Raw genomic sequence first — 25761 nt, 5'->3', positions numbered from 1 at the left:
AGCTTGCTTAGCAGCATGAATTATCAGATCATTAGAAAAACTTTAAATTCAATATTAAAAAAAAACTTTCAGTATTGTTTGTTGATGTAATTTATAAATTTTCTCAGGTTAAATATAGCCATGGATCAAAATTCAGAAGTTCCAGGAACTAAACATTTAAAGTGAATCTTCTTAATGCTCCTGCCACCTGCCCCACTGTCGCCTTTCCCAGAGTCGGTTATTTTTACTAGTTCTTTCTGAATGCGACCAGAGATAATTTATTCATAGAAAAGCATACGATTATATAGTCCAGAATCTTAGAATATGGGTTAGTAATATGGATAGTTCTCCTGGTAGAATCATTAGGAGCCTAATTCACATGCATTGGTTTGGTTCTCTGTGGGCAGACAGAGCTATGTAACTAGGTAGATGCACAGGTGTGCCGAGTCTGGAGAAGCTGTCCTTTTGGGATTGAACCCTATGGTAGCATTTCAGTCGTGCTTGCTTTTTGCTTGTTTGTTTCTTTATGCCTTTGGTAATTCTATTGGAGGATCCCTGCCAAGCGCTGTAGTGACGAGCAGTGTTCCACAAAGCAGGTGATGGGAGAACCCAGCCAGTCTGACTGTTGATGGATGCCTTCCCTAATAAAGGCTCTTTTAAAGGAATGGCTCCGACTCTACGTTGAGTAGAGCTTAGCTGGGCAAGAAATTGATAGGCTAATTTTTCATACATTTTGCAAATCTCTACAGTTAGAAAGCATGTTCAGACACTTCAGAAGATGCCAATATGGATAAAGAGAGACGTTTGGAGGGTGACGCGGGAGTCAGGTAGTGAGAAGGAGTATTGCCATGTGGTAATTTTGAAAAGTTTTCAGTGGCCAGGTGATGCGGGGTTTTCTGGACACGGGAACTATTTAGATGGCGTTTAAATGCTGTGGAAACCCCTCATAAAGGATTTTAAGGGAATGATGTGACCAGATGTGTGTGTTCAAAAGTTCAAGTTCACGAAACTGTGAGTTAATGTCAGTGTGAGAAGTGGGAAAGCAGGAGTGGAGAAGAAAGACTGGACGGGCAGATGGCATGACATCCATCCTAAAAGGGAGGAGGCATGACGGAAACACAGGCACAAACTGATGCGAGCCTTTATGGAGCAGCGGCATTTGGCACAGAGAGCAGATGTTTTCAGAGAAGATAGGGAGTTAAAATGGTTAGAAGGGTGATGATTTAAAAGACCAAGTGAGAGTCTGTGTAAGCGTTCTGTGCTTCTTAACTGACACACTTCCCTGTGTTCTGGAAAGAGGGCAGACCACCCTAGTTCACCTGATGATAACAGAATAGAAAAGAAGTGGTCTTGGGGAACGAGACTGCAGTCCAGTTTGGCTTGATGCAACCCATTCCATTCTTTTTAGAAAACAATCATCTGGATTTTTTGCTTGGAGACAAATCCTCAATAACCTTTATGAAATGAGGTAAAATGCAGCGAGGGGCTGATTGGACCATATACTGACCTCTGGTCACCGGAATCCTCCATTTAAATCCTATGTCCACTTTATCATACGTGTCCAACACGCAAACGTCTCCTGGGTTCAGCAGGCACGTGGGTTCTGTGTTCGCTCTCTTGGGCTCTAGAAATGCTCTTAGCTGAATTTTCGTCCACTCTGCTGTACAAACTCTGCACTTCTGTCTGCTCTGTCTTCCCTGGGCTTGGGGGGAGACTGCTGGAGGCTTTGCAAACATCTATTCTATTTTCTATCTTTTCTTTTACTCCTCATCCTGTTTTCTGCACGTCCGTAGGTCAGGATGACATTCCACAATGTTGTTCTCTGGAAGGGTTCTTCTTTTGCGTCCTTACAACCGACTATAATAATAATGACTATTGTATAGTAGTTATGCTTGGTATGATCACCCATACTGTTACTAGTTTTGCATTATTTTATAGGCTATGACCTCTGATACAATGTTGAAGAGGACTAGGATGTTGGGATACTAATTTTAGTACCCAAAGCTACAGCACACCTTTCAAAATATGACCATTAGGAATAATGTTTCCTGTAGGTTGCTTTTGTAGGTGTCCTCCCTCAGTTTAAATAGGTTCTATTTCTAATTTGCTATGAACTTTTTGTTCCTTTGTGTCTTTGTAACATCAGTAGGTATTGCATTTTATCGGATCTTTTTCTCCTTCATATTTTGGAATCACCGTATGATTTTCCTGTCTTTGACTCTGTTGATGTTATGTGTTACTTTGACTAAATTTTAAGTTTTGTAACATGCATTCCAGGAATACATCAGATATGGCATAATATATTAGCCTTTTCTATGTTACTAAATTTGATTTGCTTAATATTTGTTTAGGCTGTTCATATCAATATTTATGAGAGGTAGTTCTATGACTTACTCTTATTATGACTATTTCCATTTTGGTATCAAGATTATGTTGGCCTAATACAAAATTATTTAGATTTTTGTCTGTCCTTTTCTAGTCTCTAGAAGATTCTGGATGATATTAGAGTTATTTTTCCTTAAATATTTGGAATAACTCAAAGATAAAACCATCTGAGTTTGTAGTTTTCTGTGTGGGAAGTATTTTTTATTTCTTTGAATTTAAATGTACGACTACTCAGATGTTGTATTTCTTGTGTCAGTTTTAATACGTTTTAATATTTTATATCTAAATGTTCAAATTTAAAGATGCGGCATTCTTTATAATGCCCTTTTATGGATTCTATTGCCTGTAGGATCTATAATGATATTACAATTTTTGTTTTTCATATTGGCAATTTATGCTTATATCTCTTTTCTCCTGATCTTTCATTGGACTTAACATTTTCATAATCTTTACAAAACTTTTATCTTTTACTTTATGGATCTTCTGATTTACATTTATTTTCTGTTCTTTTAAAAATAATTCAATTCTTTCATATTTCAGTGGGTAATTTAAATTCATCTTCTTATGTTTTGATCTACCTGTTTAGATCAGTGATTTTCAGCTTTTCTTTTCTATAACATAATAAGGATCTGGATTTCCTCTAGGAATGCTTTTTGCTGTACTTTCAAATGTTCAATATGCTTTTTAATATTCATTCTTTAATATGTTCAATAAAATTTACCTTTGGTTAAGCCTTCATCCCCAGGTTATTTGGAATATATTGCTAATTTTCCCATTTGGAGTTTTGCTAACTTCCTTTTAAAATTAGTCTCTCGTTTGATTTCATTCCGCTTAGAAAACTTACTCTGTATGATCTTAAAATACCATCTCTCTGGTGACGTTGCCCAAATTTGTATCTGTAGCCTTGACCTTCCTCCTGAACTTGTGCCCCATGTGTCCAGCTGCCAACTCGACCTCTCTTCTTAGACGCTGCATTATTAGCTCACGCTGCCATCACAGGGCATCGCAGTTTTCACAGCTTGAACAACGGATACTTATTTTCTCAAAGTTCTAGAGGAGGAAGGAAACTGAAAGCCCGAGCTCAGAGTGTCAGCAGGTTGTTTCCAGGTGAGACTTCCCCAGGCCTGCGATGGCCTTTCTCCAGAGTCCTCACGTGTCCTCTCCTCTGCGCATGCGCGGAGGGGGCGTCTCTGGGTGTCTCCTATTCTTTTTATATTATTATTAGGGTATAATTGACCTATGTTATTATATTAATTTCAGCTGTACAACGTAATTCAATATATGTATATGTTGCAAAATGATCACCACAGTTAGTCCAATTAACATCCATCACCACAGAGTTACAATTTATTTTCTTGTGATGAGAATTTTTAGGATCTACTCTCTTAGCAACTTTCAAATATACAGTACAAGGTTTTTAACTGTAGTCATCACGCTGTACATTACATCCCAGGATTTATTTTATAACTGAAAGTTTGTGCCTTCTAGTCACCTTCACCCATTTCACATGCCTCCCCCCCACCCCCCGACACCTCTGGAAACCGCAAATCTGTTCTGTGTACCTATGAGTTAAGTTTTTTGTGTTTTGTTTTTTGTAGATTCTACATAAAAGTGAGATAAATCTTTGTCTTGTAACTGGAGTATTTAGTCTATTTATAGCTAATATTCAGTACAAACATCTGTACCTATTGCTCAATTTCACATTCCTACTTTTGTGTTTTCTACTTGCTGTACTTCAAGTTTTTATTTTCCACTTCTAGTTTCTATTTCTCTTCTATTTGAATATTCCAGTTACTTCTCAGTCTTGTGTTATTTTCAATTCATTAATACATATGTAAAGTATATATATATTTTCAATAATTGTTTTCTCTGCTGACAAACTTGTGGTTTTAAGAAGCTCAACAATATAGCACTGGTTCTGGAAAGTGTTCTGGTGTTTTTTCCTCCTACTATTGTCCCCATCCTGTCCTTTCTTCTATATTTTTAGAACTCTAACCACATCCGTGATTGTAAATCACTATATCCACATAGGTCTGATGTTTTTTCAAAAATCTATGTTTTTTTTTCCCCCCCACTTTGTACATGACAGGCTAGGTTTTTTTCTCACGTATCTTCCAATTTATTAATTTTTTTTTAGCTGTCTCTAATCTGATGTTACCTAAAACACCTGGGTTTTTTACTTTAGTTATTATATTTGATTCTTGTTACTTGCAAATTTCTTACCAAGTTCTCATTTTATTCTTTACTTTTCTTGCACAATTTAATCACAATTGTTTAAACACTGAGTATAACTCAGATACCTGAATTCCGTATAAGTTTGTATTGTTTATTTTTCCATTTTTTATCAATTCGTACTTTTTAAAAGTCTGACCGTTTCTGGTTAGTCATCCAGGATGAAACTTGTTTGATATGGTGTTTAAAATATGCAGAGATTACTTTCATCAGGCAAGATTATCTTCTTCTAGGTCAGATTTCCTTCTTTTAGCAAACAATTGGGTTAGAGATAGGGATATTTTAATAAAATACCAGAATGAGTTTATTTAAATCTTAGTTTTAGTTTTAGGGAAAGTTGGCCTATTTGGCTTTCAAGTTTGCTCCAATGTGTAGCCTTTTAAGGTCCAATCAAGAGCCCTGCAGTGTGCATCAGATTCCTATTCTTTGGTGGGTCCTTACGTCCATTTTTGAAGTCCACGTAAACCTGTAGAAATGACATAAATTTTGCTCATCTTCTTACTCACTTCAGTCATCTCATAATTAATAAAAGCTTTGATGGTAAAATGAAACTAAGTATTTTCCTTATCTCAGTGTCTCTCTTCAGGATCTTGGCCCTGAAATACTTGTTCTGTTGGTAGTTCACAGATAACTTGAAATGACAGTGTTCTAACTTTTTAAATGGCGGGTGGGCTGCTCTAGGCAGAGTCGAACATTCTCTGCATTACTGTCGTCTTTATCTGTTCCAGGTCATGACATTGTAGTTACCTCCATGATTGAAGCCGTAGAGCTTTGTGTTTAATTCTTATTTAAATTAAACTTATTTTCTTTTAATGGGGAAGGTTAATCCATTTTAATTTGTTGGCAAAGTATTTAAGATTTATACATCACAACTTTTGTACATTTCTGTGCTTCCTTGATTTTTATTTGCTTTTTCTCTTTTATAACATAGATTTGATTGACTTCACTTTTTAATCTAATGATTTGGGAAGTAGTCACCATGTTTTTACACTTACAATTTAAATTATTTTACCTGTATTCACATAATTTTTAATTGCAAAGAAAAGAATATCTATTGGTAATGGCCCATGTATTTTCAACATGTGTATACATATACTTTTCTTTCCTATATTCTTCCAAAACTCTTTCATTTATTGGCGATATGAAGGCTTCAGAACCAGATTTTTAATATTGAAAATTTTGTTTTGGTTTCATACATGTTTGCTTAAAAATTGTTTATGGCGCTTCTTTTTTTATCTCCGCAGTCATAACACATACTGAGATAGAATGCAGTGTTTACTTCCTTTCACTGCCTGTTGTATATTCTTTCACACCACAGTTTTTCATTACAGAATTCTTTACTGTTGCCTATTTTCATAAATAGTTGGATTAAACCCTTTGTTGTTATGGAATTATTTTCCCCTCAGGAAATGGGAAATGTACATGAGTGTGGTGTTTCTTCAATTACTGCGTCTGTGATCATATATCTTTATCGTTTCACATAGGGATGGTATATAACTGAATTTTAAAAAGTGAATCACAGGACTTTTCCAACTGCTCTATACAATTCTATTCTAGTGTTTAATATTTAGAAATGAGGTGTGAAGGTCTCTATTTTAAATTCTTCAGTAATCCTTTTCCGTGCATGAATGCTTGAATGATTTTGTTCTATTTTAATTTCAATACGTTTAATCTGTAATACAGAGAATTCCTCTTGTCAGATGTAAATGTGAAAATTATAGCAATTAATTTTGATCGTTATTCTCCTGAGAGTCAGATGTACCCTTTATTTTTACAGCATCTGCTGTAAATATATTTGAAATAATGATAGATCTAGCTAGAGGAATTCTTGGTGGTGAATTCCTACTTTTATGGGGTTTCATCTTGGAGGTAAAAAGCAAATACTATGTCTGTTTATTGTTGTTGTTGCCACTAATTGAGCCCATTAGTACTTAAGTCTGCATTAGATAAATTCCATGGCTGGTCTTGGGTTTTATGCAGATAAGCCTATTACTACACTGCGTTGCTGACTCCGGTTCGCAGGGGAGCAGTGTTAATTTCCTATACCATGTTCCCAACTTGAGTTGTTCTGCTAACGTTTGATATATTATCTAATTTGATATGCATAAAATAGTATAAAATATAAGATTTTTTTTTAGCACATTTCTAATGCTGTATGTGTGTATGTGTGTGCATGCGTTATTTTTCATTGGTAAAGACATTACATTTTATTTTCAAAACACATTTGTATCCTTTACTTTGCTGAAGGACTTGAACATATACACGTGCTCTGATGGTCCATGAGAGAGACACTAAGGTTGCCCCCAGTTATTGCTGCCTGTTGGCACACTTGTTAATCCCTCCTGCACTTAATATTCACTAGACTTGCTGACCCACTTCTAACAGAGAAAATATGGCAGGAATTATGGGATGTCACACTGAAATTTATTATAAAAAGTGGTGGCTTCTGTCTTTGGTGTTCCTCTCCTTTGCCTTTCATTGTCCTGGGCAAGTCATTTGCCATGTCATGAGGGAGCTTCAGGGAGGTGCCCATGTGACAAGAAACCACGTCCTGCCAGCAACCACGTGGCAGCTGAGATGCAGAATCTCACTCGCAGTCAGGCCTTCGGAAAAGACCACAGCCTTGGTTGACAGCTTGCCTGCAACCTCATGAGGTCCCTTGAGCCAGAGACATATGCTCAACTGTGTCTGGTTTCCTGTAGCATGAAAACTGAGCTAAAAGGTGGTGGGTGTTTCGGCCTTGTGGGGTAATTTGTTCCACAAGAGTAGATTTTTTAAAATAGTGTTTTTCTTATTTATAGTGTTCCTGTCTCCAACCGAGTAACAGTTACAGTCCCATTGTTAAACGAGTCTCAAAACATGTAAATAACAATACGAAAGCTGTGGATTTAGTTTTGGAAGGGGCCTGAGGAAGTCTGAATTAATCCTGCAAGTGAATTAATTTCCTGTTTGGTTAAATATTCTTTAGTGTTTGTATTACTTTGCTGGGGCTACCACAGGAAAGTGTCACAAACTGGGTGGTTTCAACAACAAAAGTTTATTGTCTCACAGTTTTGGAGACTGGATGTCAGAGATCAAAATATTAACGAGGTTGGTTCCTTCGGGAGCCTGTGAGGAAGACTCCATTCCACACCTCTCCTGGTGTTTGCTGGCAATCTCTCGTCATTCTTCGGCTTTCACTCCATGGTCACAATTTCTACCTTTATGTTCAGATGACTTTCTTTCTGTGTGTGTCTGGGCTCAAATTTCTCCCCTTTCTAAGGACAACAGTCGTATTACGTTAGGGGGCCATTCCATTCCAGTATGACCGCATCTTAATTAATTACATCAGCATGACCCCATTTCCAAAGAAGGGCACACTCTGAGATACTTGGGGTGATGTCTTCAACATATGAGTTTTGGAGATGCAGAATTCAACCCATAACAATATTCTATTGTTTCAAATTTCACTGAATTAACAGAAGAGGAGACATCTTGACTCCTTATAAGTGAGACTGGTAGGTCATTGATGGGTAATGAGGTGGTAAGGCAGACACCCAGGAGGACACTTCGGGGGCAAGTCATATCTTTCTCTTTTAATCTTGGAGACTGCATGTCTTTTCTTAATTTCTCTTCAAAGCCTCTAGTCTCTCCACTTTTTACCTTCTAAGAATTCCCTTCAGCTTCACCTAATTCTAGTCACATTTGTTTTGAGTTAAGTAGTTTTTGAGTAGAAGAAAAAAAAGTAATAAAACATATATAACCATAAACAACAAAATAAAAACAAAAACTTAAATGCTTCCTGTTCTTAAGGATTTTTCTTTTTTTAATTTCACTCTGTTGAACACCGAGTCTTCATTTCATTGGACTTCTATTACAGGGACTTTATTATGTTTTATTACCTTTTTCTTATTTTGATCTAGGTAGAGGTTAGGGGATATAAGATAATGACTTGTGGTACTTGTCAGAGAGCAGAATATGATGGAAATGTATAGAGATACGTAGGTTATGTTACGGAACTGAATATGAGTGTCCATCCTAATTCATATATTGAGGCCCTAATGTCCAAGTTGATGGTATAGGAGATGGGGCCTTGGAGAGTAGTTAGGTCTAGATGAATTCACAGGAGTGAATCCTCCCAATGGGGTCAGTGCCCTTGTAAGAGGAGAAAGAGACCCCAGGGCTTCCCTCTTCACCATGTGAGGACACAGCAAGAAGGAACCCGTCTGCAAGCCAGGAGGAGGGCTCACCCCAGAACCCAGTCACGCTGGTTCCCTGATCTGGGACTTCTCAGCTCTCAGAACTGTGAGAAATAAACGTCTGTCGCTTAAGTCACCCAGTATATGATATTGTATTATAGCAGCCCAAGTTTGCTAAGACAGATTAATGCTTCAAATATAACCCTATCACAAGAGCACTTAGTCAGATGTTGAAGAATGTCTCTGGGAGGTCACCTTAGGGCCACCACACATAAGTGTCTTTTGTGAACTGTATCCGGTAGGACAAGCGTAGCTGAGCTCAAGATCCTTCGGTGATTTTAAAGTGGTGTGTTGGAGATAAAGACTTCCCAGTACCGCGTTTTGTTCAAAGACACACACCTGGGATTGTGGAAAGCCTGGTCGTTGTTTCGTGAAATCTTGTCCAATGGACCACAGTAATGTCTTGTTCAACGTTCTGAAATGAGTATGATTACTTTTGTCATTTTCTAAAATTGCAAAGTAGATGAACTATGTTTCCAATTCTGATGAAGGAAGCATAAGAACGTTGCGTTAGCAAATGGAACCCTAGTTAACCAAATGCATGTAACATTTGAATAATTGCTTCTAATACTGAAATAATTATTACATAATTGCATAGCTTCAAATGGACTAAGCTGCATTTTACGAAGCCTATCAATAAGCAAATGTCATAACGTCTTACCGTGTATAAATAAAACCCTCTACAACACTTCTGTTTAATTTATAGACAATTATATGTTAAGATTTTATTTTTTAACTACATCCATCGTAGTTTATAGAACTAGCTTTTGGTGTCGACAGAGGAAATCTCTAATGAGTTATGATCAGAAAAAGGAATACAGATGCACTGTACATCACATTCTCCTTTCCTCATTAGTACGGCAGCTGTTCAGCTGACAGTTTGAATGATGTTTTCTGTGTTTATTCTGAATCGCTTTTATAATTTATGGGAGTTTGGGTTGGAGCTTCCCATTTCTTCTTTCATTTACTTTTCAAAGAAACAGGATAAACTAACCTCAGGTGAATTACCTATTATATTATGAAAACAGGACTATATATACACAATGACCAAATAGCCATATCGGTTATATGATAGAAATATATCCAAAAAAGATGAAAAATATTTTTCAACATATAAATATATATGATTTGTGAAAATTGATATGAAGAACTATGTAACACTCTACAGAGATTATAAAGAGGACCTGTGTATCTTAACTATTTGAAGAAAATATCTACCTAAAGCATGTTCCCAAGTGGAAGGCTTAAATTCATACACTTATCAGTTAATATAATTCAAATGAAAATCCCAGTATGATTTATATGCCATAATAAAAAGTTTTTTTTTTTTTTTAGGATTTTTCTAATATCTAAGTGTAGGGGGAAAATGCAGTAACAGTCTAGAAGTATCTGAAATATAGAAAGAATATTACGGAGAAAAGAATATTGCCTGCCATTTCAGTAAACAAAGAATGTTGTAGCCAACAAGCCATCAGTCCCTGCAGCTGCCCCCAGTAGTGTGCCCTGAGGGACATCCAGGACGGAGAAAAACAGGATACTGGCCCTCAGGAAAGATGCACATCAAAGGAATGATTTCAGTGAACCCAGATTCTAGCATCTTCCCATACATAGAAAAACACTGAATCATTAACTTGGGATGTCTGGTTTTTTGTGATTAGCAGTAATTTTTTGATATTTGACTACATGTTTTATTTTCAGCAAAAACCCCTGTGCATCCTGGCTCCTCCTTTACCTCTTTGGAACAGTTCCTCAGAGCTATCTGAGAGGCTGTCTTCCAGGCTATAGTCCTCAGTCATGCCCTGATTAAAACATAATTCTCAACTTTTAGGTTGTACATTTTGTTCAGTCAACAATATACTACAGAATAAATTGTCTTAAAATAGTACCAAATGTTTGTCACTGGTGCAGAAATAGGCATACATATTAAGAAAAGATAAAAACTGCAGATAGTCTCAATTATGTATACACTGTAGTGTGTGATACAAATAGTACTTGAATGAGAAAATGGTGCTTCCATATATTCAATCTAAGTTAATTCCTGATGCAATAGAGTTAATTTTAAAAAATCAATCATGAAGTAATAGGAAAATATATGCAATCTTTTGCCTGTATAGATTGATTTAACATAAAAATAATTGAAACAAGTGACTGACCAGAATATATTGACATCTCCCGTAGCCTGACTTAATTTTAGAGAGGCTTCTTCCTGACTCTAGACTCCTGATGTCCCTTTTCTTACAACATTTACTTTAGAAAACTTGTCATTGTAAATCCTTTCTCTGCGTCTTTGAGATGTAAATCTTTTTAAAAGGCTCTTGCCTGTGCCACAACCCAGGAATGTCTTTCTCAAGGACTTGGGAGCCATCATTTTGAAATGTAATCATCAAAAAAATAGCACCTCTGTCTCCCAGTTTCTGTGGGAGGGTAGAAGCCTGTCTTCTCTAGAGACAGAACCTTGTTCCAAGCTGTAAATTTACCTCTAGTCATTGCAGGTAGGAGAAACTTGACTTTTCTCAGGGTGAAGTCATTTAGCAGATGCAGACGGAGTGAGATCTCCTCATCCCAGCTCTTAAAACCCTATCACGGTCTGTTTTTCATTTCAGTGGGAGTTGATTCTGGCAACCATTGCCCCTAATGTGTTAAAGTATTCCTTTTCTGTTTGAGTTTGTCTGGTTCAATTTTTGCATTGACACAAGACTTCAGACCAGCCCAGGGGGGCGTGTTGTAATGGTTGTAAAATTGGAGGACAGATTTAAGCTCAGCCATGTCACTTAGAACATGCACTTGAGGCCAAGGACAGTGCAGTTGGGAACGGGTGCGCAGCAGAACACAATGATACAGGATTCACACCAGAGAGATGTGTTACACGTGCTCACATGTAAATTACCTTAAGGTCATAGATAATAGTAAAATGCAGTGAAATAATTTGCAAGTGATGATTTTTGAGTATTTATTACCTTTGTTTTTAATATAACTTATTTACTTGATCGATCGATCTATCTATCTATCTATCTATCTATCTATCTATCTATCTATCTATCTATCTATCTATCTACACGTATATAACCTCATAGGGATTTTTATGTCCTCATGGTCACTACATTGCTCTGGAGATTCCAGTTCCCTGCACACGAGGCACAAGTAATTGGTGACATCAGGACAATGTTGAGTGCTTCCTTGAAAGAACTAATTGAAGTGGTAATTGGTTTATTTTCCAGGCTGACCAGCCTAGCAGCAGGAACAGGAGATTTCTATGTCATCTGTTGTGATTAAAAGAGGGATGGTGCAAATAAAACTAAATGATACATATAGATAATATGCTGCCAAGCTAAAAAAAACTGAAACCATTTGGAGATGAGGGAATGTCATGTATACGTTGGCATTGATTAAACATATTGTGTAAGGAAGGGTATTATAAAGAATACGGATTGCGTATATAAATTCATTTCATAAAAAAAATTTTAAAAGCCCAGAGAAAGGAAACTCCACTCTGTGTGTGTCATAATTATGCACCAGACTTAAACAGATGACTGGCAGAATTTTTGTGAGAAGCAATTTAATTGTCCAAATGCATTAGCAAATCACACTTTATTCTTAAAAATTATGGTGGTTCTTGAATATATTTCTTTCAGAATATTTCTCTAACAGCAGTGATAATAAGTAGTCATGGTAGCTTACTAGAATCTTAATTTAAAAATTATAGCATCCTTGTTATTTGTCCTACAGCCTTGAGGAATTCCCATGTAAATAAATACCTGCAAATGTATTCCTTTTGTACGGTGTTAGGATGGTATTTTAAAAAATTCTTTAACTTCATACGTCTTACCCTTTCAAAAGATCATCAGTAGTTTTGTATACAACAGAAGCAGATAAATTTCTACATCATGATACTGAAATATTGACCGATCTTAATTCATTCTAGGAAATGGTGAATTGAGGTTGAACAAATATGATAAATGTTAAAATTTTAATTTCAGATTCTGTCTTTGCTGCAATCAAATTTCTTGGCTGGTTCAGGATATTTTGCTTCATTCAGGTGAGTCATTGCATTTTCACACTGTTTATTAATAAACAAACTTAAAGCTAGAAGCTCATAGTCTAAAAGTGCTCTCACTGGAGACTTTGTTTCATGTTATAAGGTAACAGAAATATTGCATTATTTAATTTACTCTTAAATTCAAGTTACTTCAGTAACTTTCATTTTAAATGACCCTTAAGCAAGTTAAACCTTTAAAAAAAATGTATTAGATTTTCATTTGAAAGAAGTAACCTATAACAACCTGAAAAATAAACTAGGGAAATGCAAAGTATAGAGAAAAAATATATATGGTACTATTACAAATCAATGTATAAACTCTACTTGGTTTCTAAAATTTTAATATGAGCATAGAGATCAAGGTGTTTACTGATTTCTTAGTATTAAAGGATTCCTAAGCTTTTATTTTTACTTTTATTCATATGATAAAGATTTTTCCTTTGTCATGAATACATAGCTTAAATTGGTCTTCTATACATAATCCAGAGGAGGCATCTACATCACACAGAAAATTTGCTAAAGTTCTCCCATTACTTTGCCATTGTCAAGTCCATGGGTTAAGTCCTTTGTTTCCTATTTTTTTAATATATATTTTTATTAACATATAGTCAGTTTACAATGTTGTGTCATTTTGTGGTGTACAGAATAATGTTTCAGTCATACATGAACATATGTATATTTATTTTCATATTCTTTTCACCATGTTACTACAAGATATTGAATATAGTTCCCCGTTCTATATATTAGGAATTTGTTGTTTATCTATTATATAGATATTAGTTAGTACCTGCAAATCTCAAACTCCCAATTTATCCCTTCCTACCCCTTTTCCCCCTGATAACCGTAAGTCTGTTTTCTTTGCCTGTGAGTCTTTTTCTGATTTGTAGATACATTTGGTCGTCTTTTTTTTTTTTTTTTTTTCAGAATCCACATATAAGTGATCTCATATGGTATTTTTCTTTCTCTTTCTGGCTTACTGCACTTAGAATGACAATCCCCAGATCCATCTCTGTTACTGCAAATGGCATTATTTTATCATTTTTATGGCTAAGTAGTATTCCATTGTATAAATATACCACAACTTCTTTATTCAGTCATTAATCGATGGACATTTAAGTTGTTTCCATGTCTTGGCTATTGTAAATAGTTCTGCTATGAACATTGGGGTGTATGTGTCTTTTCAAACTAGAGTTCCCTCCAGATATATGCTGAGGAGTGGGATTGCTGGATTATATACTTCTATTTTTATTTTTCTGAGGAATCTCCATACTGTTTTCCATAATGGCTGCACCAAACTACATTCCACCAGCAGTGTAGGAGGGTTCCCTTTTCTCCACACCCTCTCTAGCATTTATTGTTTGTGGACTTTTGAGTGATGGCCATTCTGAATGGTGTGAGGTGAAATACTTCATTGTAGTTTTGATTTGTATTTCTCTGATAATGAATGATACTGAGCATTTTTTTCATATGCCTGTTGGCCATTTGTATGTCTTCATTGGAGATTGCTTGTTTAGGTCTTCTGTCCATTTTTGGATTGGATTATTTGGTTTTTCATTATTAACTTGTATGAGCTGTTTATATATTCTGGATTCTTTAAGCCCTTGTCAGTCTCACCTTTTGCAAATATTTTCTTCCATTCCATAGGTTGTCTTTTTGTTTTGCTTATGATTTCCTTTGCTGTGCAAAAGCTTAAAAGTTTAATTAGGTCCCGTTTGTTTATTTTTGCTTTTGTTTCTATTGCCTGGGTAGGCTGTCCTAGGAGAATATTGCTAAGATTTATGTCCGAAAATATTTTGCCTATGTTTTCTTCTAAGAGGTTGATAAAGTGTAAGTCTAAGCCATTTTTAGTTTATTTTTGTGTATGGCGTGAGGGAGTGTTCTAGCTTCATTGGTACACATGCAGCTTTCCAGTTTTCCCAACACCATTTGCTGAAGAGACTGTCTTCTTTGTTTTCTTTATAGTGAGAGAATGAAGGTTACTTTCAATCTCAGGTATCTGACTGTCAGAGGAAGTCGTTTCTTTTGCACGTGTAGCATCTTGTACTAAAAACAAACAAAAGGAATAATAAAAATTACCCGTCCTAAGCGATGATGTAGGTACTGCTTCATTAGGGTAAATATCTTCAGGTAGCACCATTTTTACTTATGCTTAGGCATTGCTTGGAAGCTGTAACTTAATTTACAGTGTCTAAAATATAGAGATGATTGAAATGTATTTACTATTTCACTCCAAAATAAACACCCTTTCGTATGTAGACACGCACACATAATACACAAAGGTGTGTGAGTGGTAGTCCAAAGAGTACAGGGGAATATATGACTAGGATCAGCATGTATTCAAGATAAATGCGGAAAACCGGGATCCTTGGGTGATACTGTGCTCACCACACAGCGGCAGAGCGGCTTGTTACTGACCTGGGAAGTCAGGGAAGATGAGATGGGAGAAATAGCTTCTTGGGCGTGAGACTGTGGAAGGCTTTGTAGTGTAATATGTGATTTGTGAGGAAAATTAGCTGCACTCTTTGAATCACACAGTAATCAGGCAGTATAATGGATGAATAATACAATTTTTTTCGCAAAAGCTCTGAAGGCTCTTTGAGCTCAGTAGGTCCTGTTAAATATCTCCACAAAGTGCTTAACAGCATGGATGGCTCTAAGCCTGGTGCTGTTCAATGAAGTTGCTTTTAGAAAAACATTGGATATTTAGACTCTGGCAGAAGTGAACAAATTTTAAAGAAGGCACCTGTATAGATGGTTTAGAATAGCATCAGTGACCAGGTATATCCAGCCTTTGAATGTCACAAAATGTCATTCTAATCTTGAAGCATAGAGTGAAACCAAAATTCCACTTCCCATGGTTAGAAATTGATGCATTTAGTTTCTTGCTTATATATTACCATCAATAGAACCCCTAGTAAAAGTCTATTTTAATGTTAAATTTAAAAAAAATGCAATTGCTCTTCTTTCATTATGATGATTTTTTTTTGTTAAATATGCTCATCATACTTTGAGTTATCAAATATTAGACCCAACACACTAAATATACTACCATTGCCATTTCTTGTTAATCTCTTGGCAGCACATCCATCATAACAAAATAGAAATCATTCAGCGTTTATATATGTATCTATTACATATTTCATTTTAAAAGACATTTTATTTGGTAAGAATAAGAACAAAAGTTGAAAATTGTGGCTTGAGAATAACTAAAAGTGCAGTTGATAAAGAGAACAAAGCAAGACGAATAGGCATCGCATTGTGTTAAAAGATCTGTGAGGATCTTAGACTTTTGGAGAATAATTCAGGCTCAAATCACTGAAAAAACTAATACTTGGAAACACTGGAAATTCTTAGATAAGAATAGGCAGAGCCAGTGAGCGTGGAAAAAAGTTCAGCGCATGGCTGCTTTAAGAACAATGGTATATATAGCATGATTTAATAGAAGAAAGTGAAGGGAAAGCAAACTGAACAGAGTATCTCCTCTGTCTCGGGTAATACGTTACCTTGGGGTTGTTTATTATCATCACTAAGATCTGAATGCATTTTCCAAGCCCACACACCTGACAGGTAGCTGCCTGCACTGAGGTTAAAATTCAGTTTTTTGACTGGCTTGTCAATCTGTGGACTGCTGCTCTTGTCTTTGCGCTGGCTCTAACTTGCATTTATTTTGAAAATGGAATGGCTGTGATCATGAAGAGATTTATACCGTCTGACAGAACCATTGCTTTGCTTTCAGATTTGGGCTTACTCTGTTTTTCTTTGCTTAATTTTCCACAGTGTAATAATTCATACATCCTTATCTACTCACCAATTGGCTCAATATGAAAACAGGTGTTAGTGAGAATCACGAACAAATGTACATAAAGAGTGTACATGTGGTAAGTGATGTCATAGAATGCATGCGGGCTTCTCACAGAGTTGTCCTCAAGGAAGAAGTACCGTTATATCTGGGTCATAAAAACAACCGTAGAGAGAAGTAAAACATAAGGCATTAGATCAGTAGACTGAGTGCGGGCGCTGCCTTCTGAAACAGCCGTGTCTCTCAGGAACTAAGGAGTTTGTAAGTGATGTACTGGTGTGTGACGAGCCGACCCACTACTCAGCATCTTACAAAAATGGATGCTTATGGCATTGCTGTTTCTGTGGATCAGAAACTTGGTATGAGTTCCACTGAGTGGTTCTGCCCCAGGGTCTTTCTTGAGGTGTCAGTTAAGCTGCTGGGTCTACATTCATGTCAAGGTTTTTCTGGGGCTGAAGCATCTGCTTCCTCCTTCACTTCCATAGTTGTTGGTAGCCTTGGTTCCTCCCTGAATTTTGCCAGAAGCTTCTGATCCCTAGCATGTGAACTCTTTCTCCAAAGGGCTGCGTACAACATGGTAGCCGCCTCCCTCAGAGTGTGTGATCCAGAGAGAAAGAGAACCCAAGATGGAAGCTGTGGTCTTTTTATAACCTACTGTTGGTTGTGACATACCATTATTTATTTCTGCCAAATTCTGTGGGTCACAAAGACTAACTCTGGTACAAGGTGAGAGGGACCTAACACAGAGGTGACTAACAGGAGGCAGGGATCGCTGGGGACCCCTTGGAGACTGGCTACTTCCACAGAGCGGAGAGTTCTATACAGCCAGGAACAATCCATACAGTCCTCCCCAAGAAACATTTGGCAACATCTGGAGACAATTTAGTTTGCCAGAACTGGGCATGTAGCTTCTGGTATCTAAAGAGTAGGGGCCAGAGATGTTGACAGACATTCTACAATGCACAGGACACCCCCCCAAAACAAATTACCCATCCCAAAACATCAACAATGCTATGGTTAAGAAGTGTTGTTGAGCCATGCTAGAAAGTAGGCAAGAGACTATGATAAAGATGATTTGTGACATACAAGTTCTCTAAATAATCTTTGTGTGCACCATTCTGAGGGAGTTAATGAAAAATAGACTCAAGTGAAAAAAGAGAAATAAAAATAATACTAAAAATAAAATGATCTAAAATCATGAAAAAGCAAAAAAAATGTGTTTGTTTCAGGTAACCTGATCTTAAATGTAAAATCAAATAAAAATTTTTGACAAATGAACTAAGAGAATACTTTTGAGAACTGCAATAAAAAATGCTTTTACATAAACTAAAATACATCACTTACAAAGAATTCTTTTCTTGCTGTTTTGGTTTTCCCCATTTATCCATGAATTAGGAATGTTCCCCTCAAACAAACCAGAAAGTTTTTCTAATTTTACAAATACTGTTTAGATTTATCCCTACCTAGCAGAAATTGTTATCTGCTTATTTCTGTTTTTTTGAGAAAGGATTGAGGTTTTTTTTGTCTAATACATGATGAATTTCATAACCTTGTATGATTACATTATATTTTGTCAAATCTGATCAAAATTTCAACCAACTTGATCGTTTCCATTTCATTTTTGTAGGTATTTTAATCTTACACAAATAAAGTTTATTTCCTATCAGGCAGTCTATTCTTATACTTCTGACTTCCTTTTTAGTATCTTTTAGTCTGGAACAGTTGAACATTTCTTATTTTAGGACAAAATCATACTCTTTTTTCCTTTACAAATAAAATCACATTGGTGCTCCCGACTGCATGTGCTGCTAACCTTTTACGTTCCTTCAGAACTAGCATGAACGTTTACATAGCGCAGAAGCATCTACCCATCTTTTTCCCTGTTAATTTATGACAACTTTATACTGTATTAAATGCAAGCAGAAATATTACAATGATTAGGCTGGAATTGAGGATTATTTATCAATTAACTCAATGTAGTATTAGTTTGAGGACTTTAAAGATGTTGAGAGAACAATTTACATGATGTGAATTCTTTGTTTATAATTGAAGAGCTTTGCAAGATGAGGCATTTGGAAAGAGAGCGTTCATCGTGATAATAACGTTTGGTTAAACATAGTTGCATATATTTCTAATCTTAATATATGTGAATGCTGTTGTTTATTGTACAAGAGATCTAGAAAGTTTAAACATGAGAAAATAAACTGGGCATATACAAAGAGAATGATATAAAACTAAAAGAATTAGGTAGAAAGTTGTTTGCAAACAAATGTTATTAGCGCACTGTAATTTGCACAAAGTCATACTTTTTAGAGCTGTTACATGGACTTTTTATCAATCAATTTATAAATATCTCTATTTATAAATTAAGTATTTACAGGCTTTTAAATCTTATTTAAAAGCTCCGAGTGTTCCAATGTCCTTCTTATCCAGCAATCTTACAGTCAAGACTGTTAGCTTAAATCAGAATTAGGACATTCTGTTCAGGGTTGATGTTTCGATAGAAGAGTTTGCCTTAGAAGGACTGAAATAGTTACAGTATTAATACTTCCTGAGAGAATTTTGTATAAAAATCTTCATCATGTTAAAATTCTCTCCAAACGGTAACTGAAATTTATAATTGTGCTTGAAGTTAAGCCATTTGGAAAGACAAGTGAGTAAGATTAAAAAATGAGAATACATTACCCAGTCAGGAGGAAGTTTATCAGCAGTGAATTCACAGGGAACTGACTGACAGCCAGGAGTGAAGTATTGCTGGACAATATTTTGGTGCAGAAACCAGCATCCTCCCAGTCCCTGCAGAGTAGTTCTCTTTCAAAGCCAATCCTTCACACGTGGTAAAGAAGCAGAAATTTCTTGATAAGATTTTGAAAAGAAGATTTTGAAAAGACTCCTCAGGTAGTTTATGCAAATGGCACCAATCTGAGGGGAACTGAACTTGGTATTCCTTGAGAGGAATTCAGGAGATGGATATGTTGGCTCTTATCCATCTCCTGCCTTATAAAGTTAGTCTAACAGACAGACAACCACGGATAGAATGGTTAGCGGCCAAGCCGTGTTCCTGCAGACATTCAACAAAGGAAATAAGCGTAATTCTGACCATACAACCAAATAAGCCCTGGGGACAGCACTACTAGGGGAAAGTAAATCAACTCAGTCTGAAGATCTCAGTGAAACAGCCAAAGCTTTTGTCGGCTTAAAGAAAAACGCACAGCATAAGAGTTGTGAGTTTCAGTTTTATTTGCGGACCTAACAGGACCGTAGCCAGGATGCGGCCCCTCAGCAGCTCTGCGAACTGCCCCAAAGCGGGCGGGGAGAAGCCAGTTACATACGAGTTTTTAGGCGAGGGGATGTATGTAGCTGAGCACGTGTCTTGGTAAAAGATTACTGCCAACCACAGTGAACAGGTGTCTCAAGTTAATGATTTTACTGCTTTTCTGTGACTAGGAAGAGGCCAGAATCTAGTTCATTGCAATTCTTCCTGAGATACACAGTTAACTATCTAAGGGGACTGTTCTGTCCAAAACACAGAGTGCCTCATCCTGCTTTCCTCCTGAAGTCCTCTCAGGGTGCACAGTTGGTCAGCGAGGGCCACAGGGGCTAATGACTTCATCCTTATTTTCTTCAACACTTGGATTCAGCCTAGAACTTGCCGGAGATAAGCTGCCTTGTGTGGGTTGAGACTCCTAGACATAAGCCTCATCACTGCGTTGTTTTGTGCTGGTCTCAGTCCATCCATAGTAATGTTATTGGCTAGAAATGCCTGGGGTCACCTGGGCCCCTCGGAACTTCTCAGAGCTCCCTTTTCCTCTTTCCGAACCAATATTACAACTTGACCAACCCTGATGGTTCTTATTAGGGGACTTCAGTAATAACCATCAGGAAACTTTGAAGGAAAAAAAAAAAAGTTTATTTCTTACAAGCCCTGGAGCGTACAGGGTGCACCTGGGAGCACACAGTGAGGTCACGGGTGCAGACAGGAAGAGTGAGCTTGGGCCTGGCGTTCTTCGTTTATTGGGGCTTAGGGGGTGGGTCTAGGATTTTCCCAAGTTCATTCTTTACCAGCAAATTTAGAATATCAGAGCGGGTATTTAAAGTATAGGAAGAGAGAAAAAGAAAGGAAAAACAAAAAAAGAATGAAAACAAACAAAAAGTGGCCATTTATCTAAATCAACCAGGCAGTCTCTTTAAAACAAAGGAGATCCTTGGAGGAGAGACGGGCACGCGTGCCCAGTTGTCCTGCTCTTTATCCAGGCCCGTGGTGCCAGTGTTTTGCCTTTACTGCAGATCCACTTTCTTGAAGTGGATGCCTTGACAGTGAAACCTTAAGTTGGGCACTTGCATTACAAAAAGCAAAGTCAACTGTCAGAGATTACATCACCTTAGTCCATGGCTCTGAGGATTTTGGCCAAATTGATTAGAACCTTTAATTCTTTAGACGCCCACCAGCCAGCTGCCAACAGAAACACGCCTCTACTCAAACAGTGTTTGTCTTGCTTAGTGAAGCAACAGAGAACAGGGGAAGTGGGGAGTGTCTCAGAAAGACAGAAATTAAGGCAAAGTACTTGAAAAATTGGGGCTGGGGGAACCAGAGTTAGTCCCAGAGTGGTCCTGGCAGGGGAAAGTGTGGCGGAGAGGGTCAGTTTGCAAACCAGAGGAGTTGCTTGACCAGTAAGTGGAATCCATGACGCTGTGAGGAATTGCTGTTCCATCAGTTTTCCTGTAATGTTCTAGAATTATGGGTCTGAATGTGTTGCTTAAATGAGTTTGAGCTGAAATATTTGTCTTGAATTTCGTGTTAATGTTTTTGTAAATCACGGTACAATTTTGCAAGTTTTCATTTCTATATCTGTTCCTACAGGCATGTTATATTTTATCTAACACTCTTGTGTTTATGTAGCACATGTTTCTTTGTTTTTGAAAGTATCTTCTGTTAAATATTGCTGGAAATGGAAATGCCACATTATTTTGAAAGTGACAAAAGAAAAGAAATATTTTAAACATATGAAAACCCTGCATTTATCTCCACTGTCACGAAGGGCTCTGATGATTGATTTCAGGTGTATTCCACTTTCCTTACATCAACACATACCTGAATAAGTACGATTCTTCATCCAAGCACGTCATTCAAAGTTAGATCACATTTAAGTAAACATAAAAGCATCAAACATCCAGATCCCTGATGCCTGAAACCAGGAAAGTTATTTAATATTGCATATTGTCACTGATTTTGCATATTTTTGAAAAATGTTTTACTGTGCATTCAACCTAAAAATTGTTCTATTCTTGCCTGAGTTCAGTCTAGAATAATACATATTTTTGACTTCAAAAGAGCATAGAGAGACAAGTCATTTTCAGGCATGGGTAGCAGATGCAATTACAGAAGATATTTTCAAGAACAGTAGAATTTATTGCTTGAAACTATTCAATGTTGACTAGTTTTACAATAGTTGGGGAATATACATAAAATCTACAATTTTATATTTTAGGCAAAGTTAATAGTTTTCTACCCTTGGAATATCAGTCCTTTAAAACCTTATTCATTTGGACCTCAAATCACTCAAATCACTCTAGTGCTCAGGATCCTGGTGGTCATCATAATTGTGCTCTGACTACCATCAGTTGTGGAAGACGATTATTTCTGCTTGAGGCGATCCAAGTAACAGTGCTAACAGTTAAGAGGAAGAGACTTGATGGATTTACAGCTATGCATTTGCGTAGTATGTTTGCACAATTATATAAGAATATGAAGTGAGTTTTGGCTAAAGCCATCTGTATTTGTAAGTTAGACGCTTTGCTCAAGCTCCATTATTTTTTCTATACAAAGCATGGATAATTCTAGGTAAATATTTTTAATATACCCTTATGGTAATAAATGAAAGATAAAACTAAACTTTGCTAATGTCCCAGTGCAATTTAATTTCTACGTGTGGATGTAATTTGAAATCCACACATATTAAGTATCTGGAAATGTATTTGTAACTCAGCATTTTTCTAAGACACTACTAGGGGATGAACTACACTTTATTTTCTAGACCATTAAGAGAAACAAGTACAAGTAGGGTCACTTATTGTATACACAAATATCTTTTCACAGTTATTTCTTGAAAATTAGTTTATTATGAATAACAACAAAATAAATTCTATAGAGGAAGCCTGGAATTACAAATAAACAATATGAGAGTCAACTCTAGTTATCATCCCAATAATTAATAAGGCATTTAAAATATTAGTGAACTAAAAAATGTCTCTGACAAATTCATGTTTTAGTTTATTCAAATTAGTTACCCCAAAGAAAGAAAAGAATGGTATCAAAGTAGCATGCCAGGAAAGAGAGAAAGCTGTGTCGGTGGAGATGAACTCAGTATAGAGGGAAAAAGCAGTTTGGATACCTCGAACACGTGTTTCCCTTCAGTTTCAAACTGACACATGGAGGTACATTTCACCAGACTGACTCATGTGCTACAGAACAGACAGTAGAGCGCCAGAGAAAGTCTTCTCCTGATTATGTCAAGATTAAAAACAGCAGTTTTAAAAAATGGTCTGTGTGTGTGCCAGTTTCAAAATGTCAACTTCAGTGTGGTGGTGTGGATAAAAACCAAAGGAGAATGACGTGGAGCAGTGACTTTGCAGATAGGAAAAATAACTTGAGATAAATATGAATTTACGTTTCTGATAAGAAAAATGTCATTGTGCAGAGTTAAAATGCACACCATTATCTCTCCAATATTAATTTATTTCGATTCTAATTTTCAATGTTCCTATTAATTTTTCCCATTTAATATGTGAAATACATGTTCTAAAGACAGGCATAATTATGTTTCCTATCTCCATGGCTGTTTAAAACATACTTCAGGGTATTTGCATGAGGCTTAGTAACCATTAGTTTGCATAAATTAAATGATGTAGGGATTGACTAAAAGATTGAGTTCAGTTTTATGATTCTTCTATATCCAACTGGGAGAAGTTGACCAGTAACCAATATCATTTATCATATCACAATGACTTCACAGATATAATCTGTAGAAAGTGAATGCTATTATTCATTCACTTTGTGTTTTTATTATCAATGTTCAAGTTGTAAAATTATATTTAATGCATATTAAATCCTCTTGGGTGCAAAAATCGTCCACTGAATATTGATTTTGCGTATTTGCCGAAGTAAAAGTTTTGGGTGGTTCATGAGGGAAATTTACTAACTACTTAGAACAAATTCTTAGGGAGAGACAATGAGGGCATTACTCACATTTTGATTCCCAATCTTTTCAATATTTTACACTTACACAGCAATGCATGTAAAACTCACGTCAGTGAATAAATACAACAGATAAAGAGGTAAGAGGGATGTTTGAAATAATACCAGGTTGGTGTATATTTTACAGATTTTCTGCTGTATATTCTAATTAATCTTATTGTAATTATATTTATAAATAAAAAATATGTATTCTCAAGTAGTGTCTCAAAGTTTACAGAAGTGTTCACTGCAAAAGAAAGAGCCTCTCTGCTTTAGCCAATGATATACTTTGAGATTTTTCCTCATCTTAGCTACATAGTATCACGTTTGATTTACTTCTACAAAACTCTTTCTGTCTTACGTGACTGCCGTACATAGTCTCTCTCATCACTAGATCATGCATTTATTTTTCGTTCAACAAACATATACTGGCTGCCTTAAATGTGCTTGATCTCATGCCGGGAAGTACCAAGCTGAGTAAAGGGTTAGCGCTGAGGAAGGCAAGCAGCACAGAGAGACCTATCTAAGTGTAATCCGAACGCACTGAACTCAGGATGGAGGACCTTGGAGGCACTGGGGTTGGGTGGCAAAGCCGAGCCAGGTCCTACTAGTAAAGTGATGGGTTAGATCCCCGGAAGTCAGACAGTTGGAAAGGTTCAATAGGAATTAGATGGAAGTAATACAAATATTAAAACCAGGAGTTGGAGAATGAGGTGAAATAGGTGGTAATTATTAAGCAGGAGGAAGAAGATGAAGGCCATGTATGCACAGTGGCCAAAATAAAGTCCTGCCAGGGAATTCGGGGCTTTCTTGTTACATATTCTTTTATCTCTGATTAATATGCACGTGTGTTCTGAGTGGGAAAGCATGAACTACTTGTACTGATGAATATATTTGTCATTTCAGTCTAATACAATCTCTGTCAGTGCATCTTCTCATTTTTCAGAGGTAGACTTTATCTAAGAAGGGCATTCATCATTTCTTTTGATTGAAAACATTTTCTAGTCCAAAAGCATGGGAAAATGCTCTCAGAAAATTGCTATATATTTTTAGGAAGTTGGAATGGGAAGTCAGAGTTATTTCAGAAGGAAAAGTCCAGTCATATGCATAAAAGCATAATTTGTGCACGTATGTGTCTCAGTAGACTTTTGGTTTGTAATGCACGTGGCTGGAGGACCCTTGTTCATGAGGTAGCCAGAAGGTGACGGTTCAGTGCCACCTCAAATAATTGTCAGTGGTCTGACGCACACCCCATTTGGAGAAGTGAAGATATATCAGGGTCTGTATCATGCTTCCCTCTTGCTAGCATTCCACTGAAAGGAAATTAAAATGAGGAATTTATATAATACAGTTGGCTATAATATATTTGGGTATCTAGAAAGATACATTAATGGGGGGGAAGTTAATGATTCCATCAGTGATTACTTTTCTTACGTACCATTCTAGGGACTTAACACACGCAAACGTACACAAGCATATATACATACACACATACATTCATATGTATATCTATTTTTCACATTTAGTATTCGTAACAACTTTGTGGAGTAGATGCCTTTATTAGCTCTATTTAATTTTTTAAATTTTTTTATTGAAGTATAGTTGATTTTCAGTGTTGTGTTAGTTTCTGGTATACAGCATAGTGACTGAGCTTTGTGTACACATATATATATATATATATATGTATATATACGTATATACATTCTTTTTCATATTTATTTAAAGCTGAGAACACTGAGGTGCAGAGAACTCGAGTTACCCACCCAGAGGCAAACAGCTGGTTAGTGGTAGACATTTTATCTGAGTGCTGTTTGGCTCCAGAAACCTGCTCTAAACCAATACCCCATGCTGATTTTCC

General features: G+C 36.5%; 1 long non-coding RNA gene across 9 annotated transcripts in view; it reads left to right on the top strand.

The window, feature by feature from the left end:
* The window catches only part of LOC141574748 (uncharacterized), a 945654-nt gene that overhangs the window by 827496 nt on the left and 92397 nt on the right, over window positions 1-25761 (top strand). For all 9 annotated transcript variants that reach the window (XR_012501786.1, XR_012501790.1, XR_012501785.1 and 6 more), the window contains one exon: window positions 12812-12870. This is a non-coding gene — a long non-coding RNA (uncharacterized LOC141574748). The remainder of the gene's footprint in view (window positions 1-12811; window positions 12871-25761) is intronic.

This window comes from Camelus bactrianus, chromosome 23 (assembly GCF_048773025.1).
Source record: "Camelus bactrianus isolate YW-2024 breed Bactrian camel chromosome 23, ASM4877302v1, whole genome shotgun sequence".
Classification (NCBI taxonomy): Eukaryota; Metazoa; Chordata; class Mammalia; order Artiodactyla; family Camelidae; genus Camelus; species Camelus bactrianus.
This window is presented reverse-complemented; position numbering and strand designations above follow the sequence as displayed.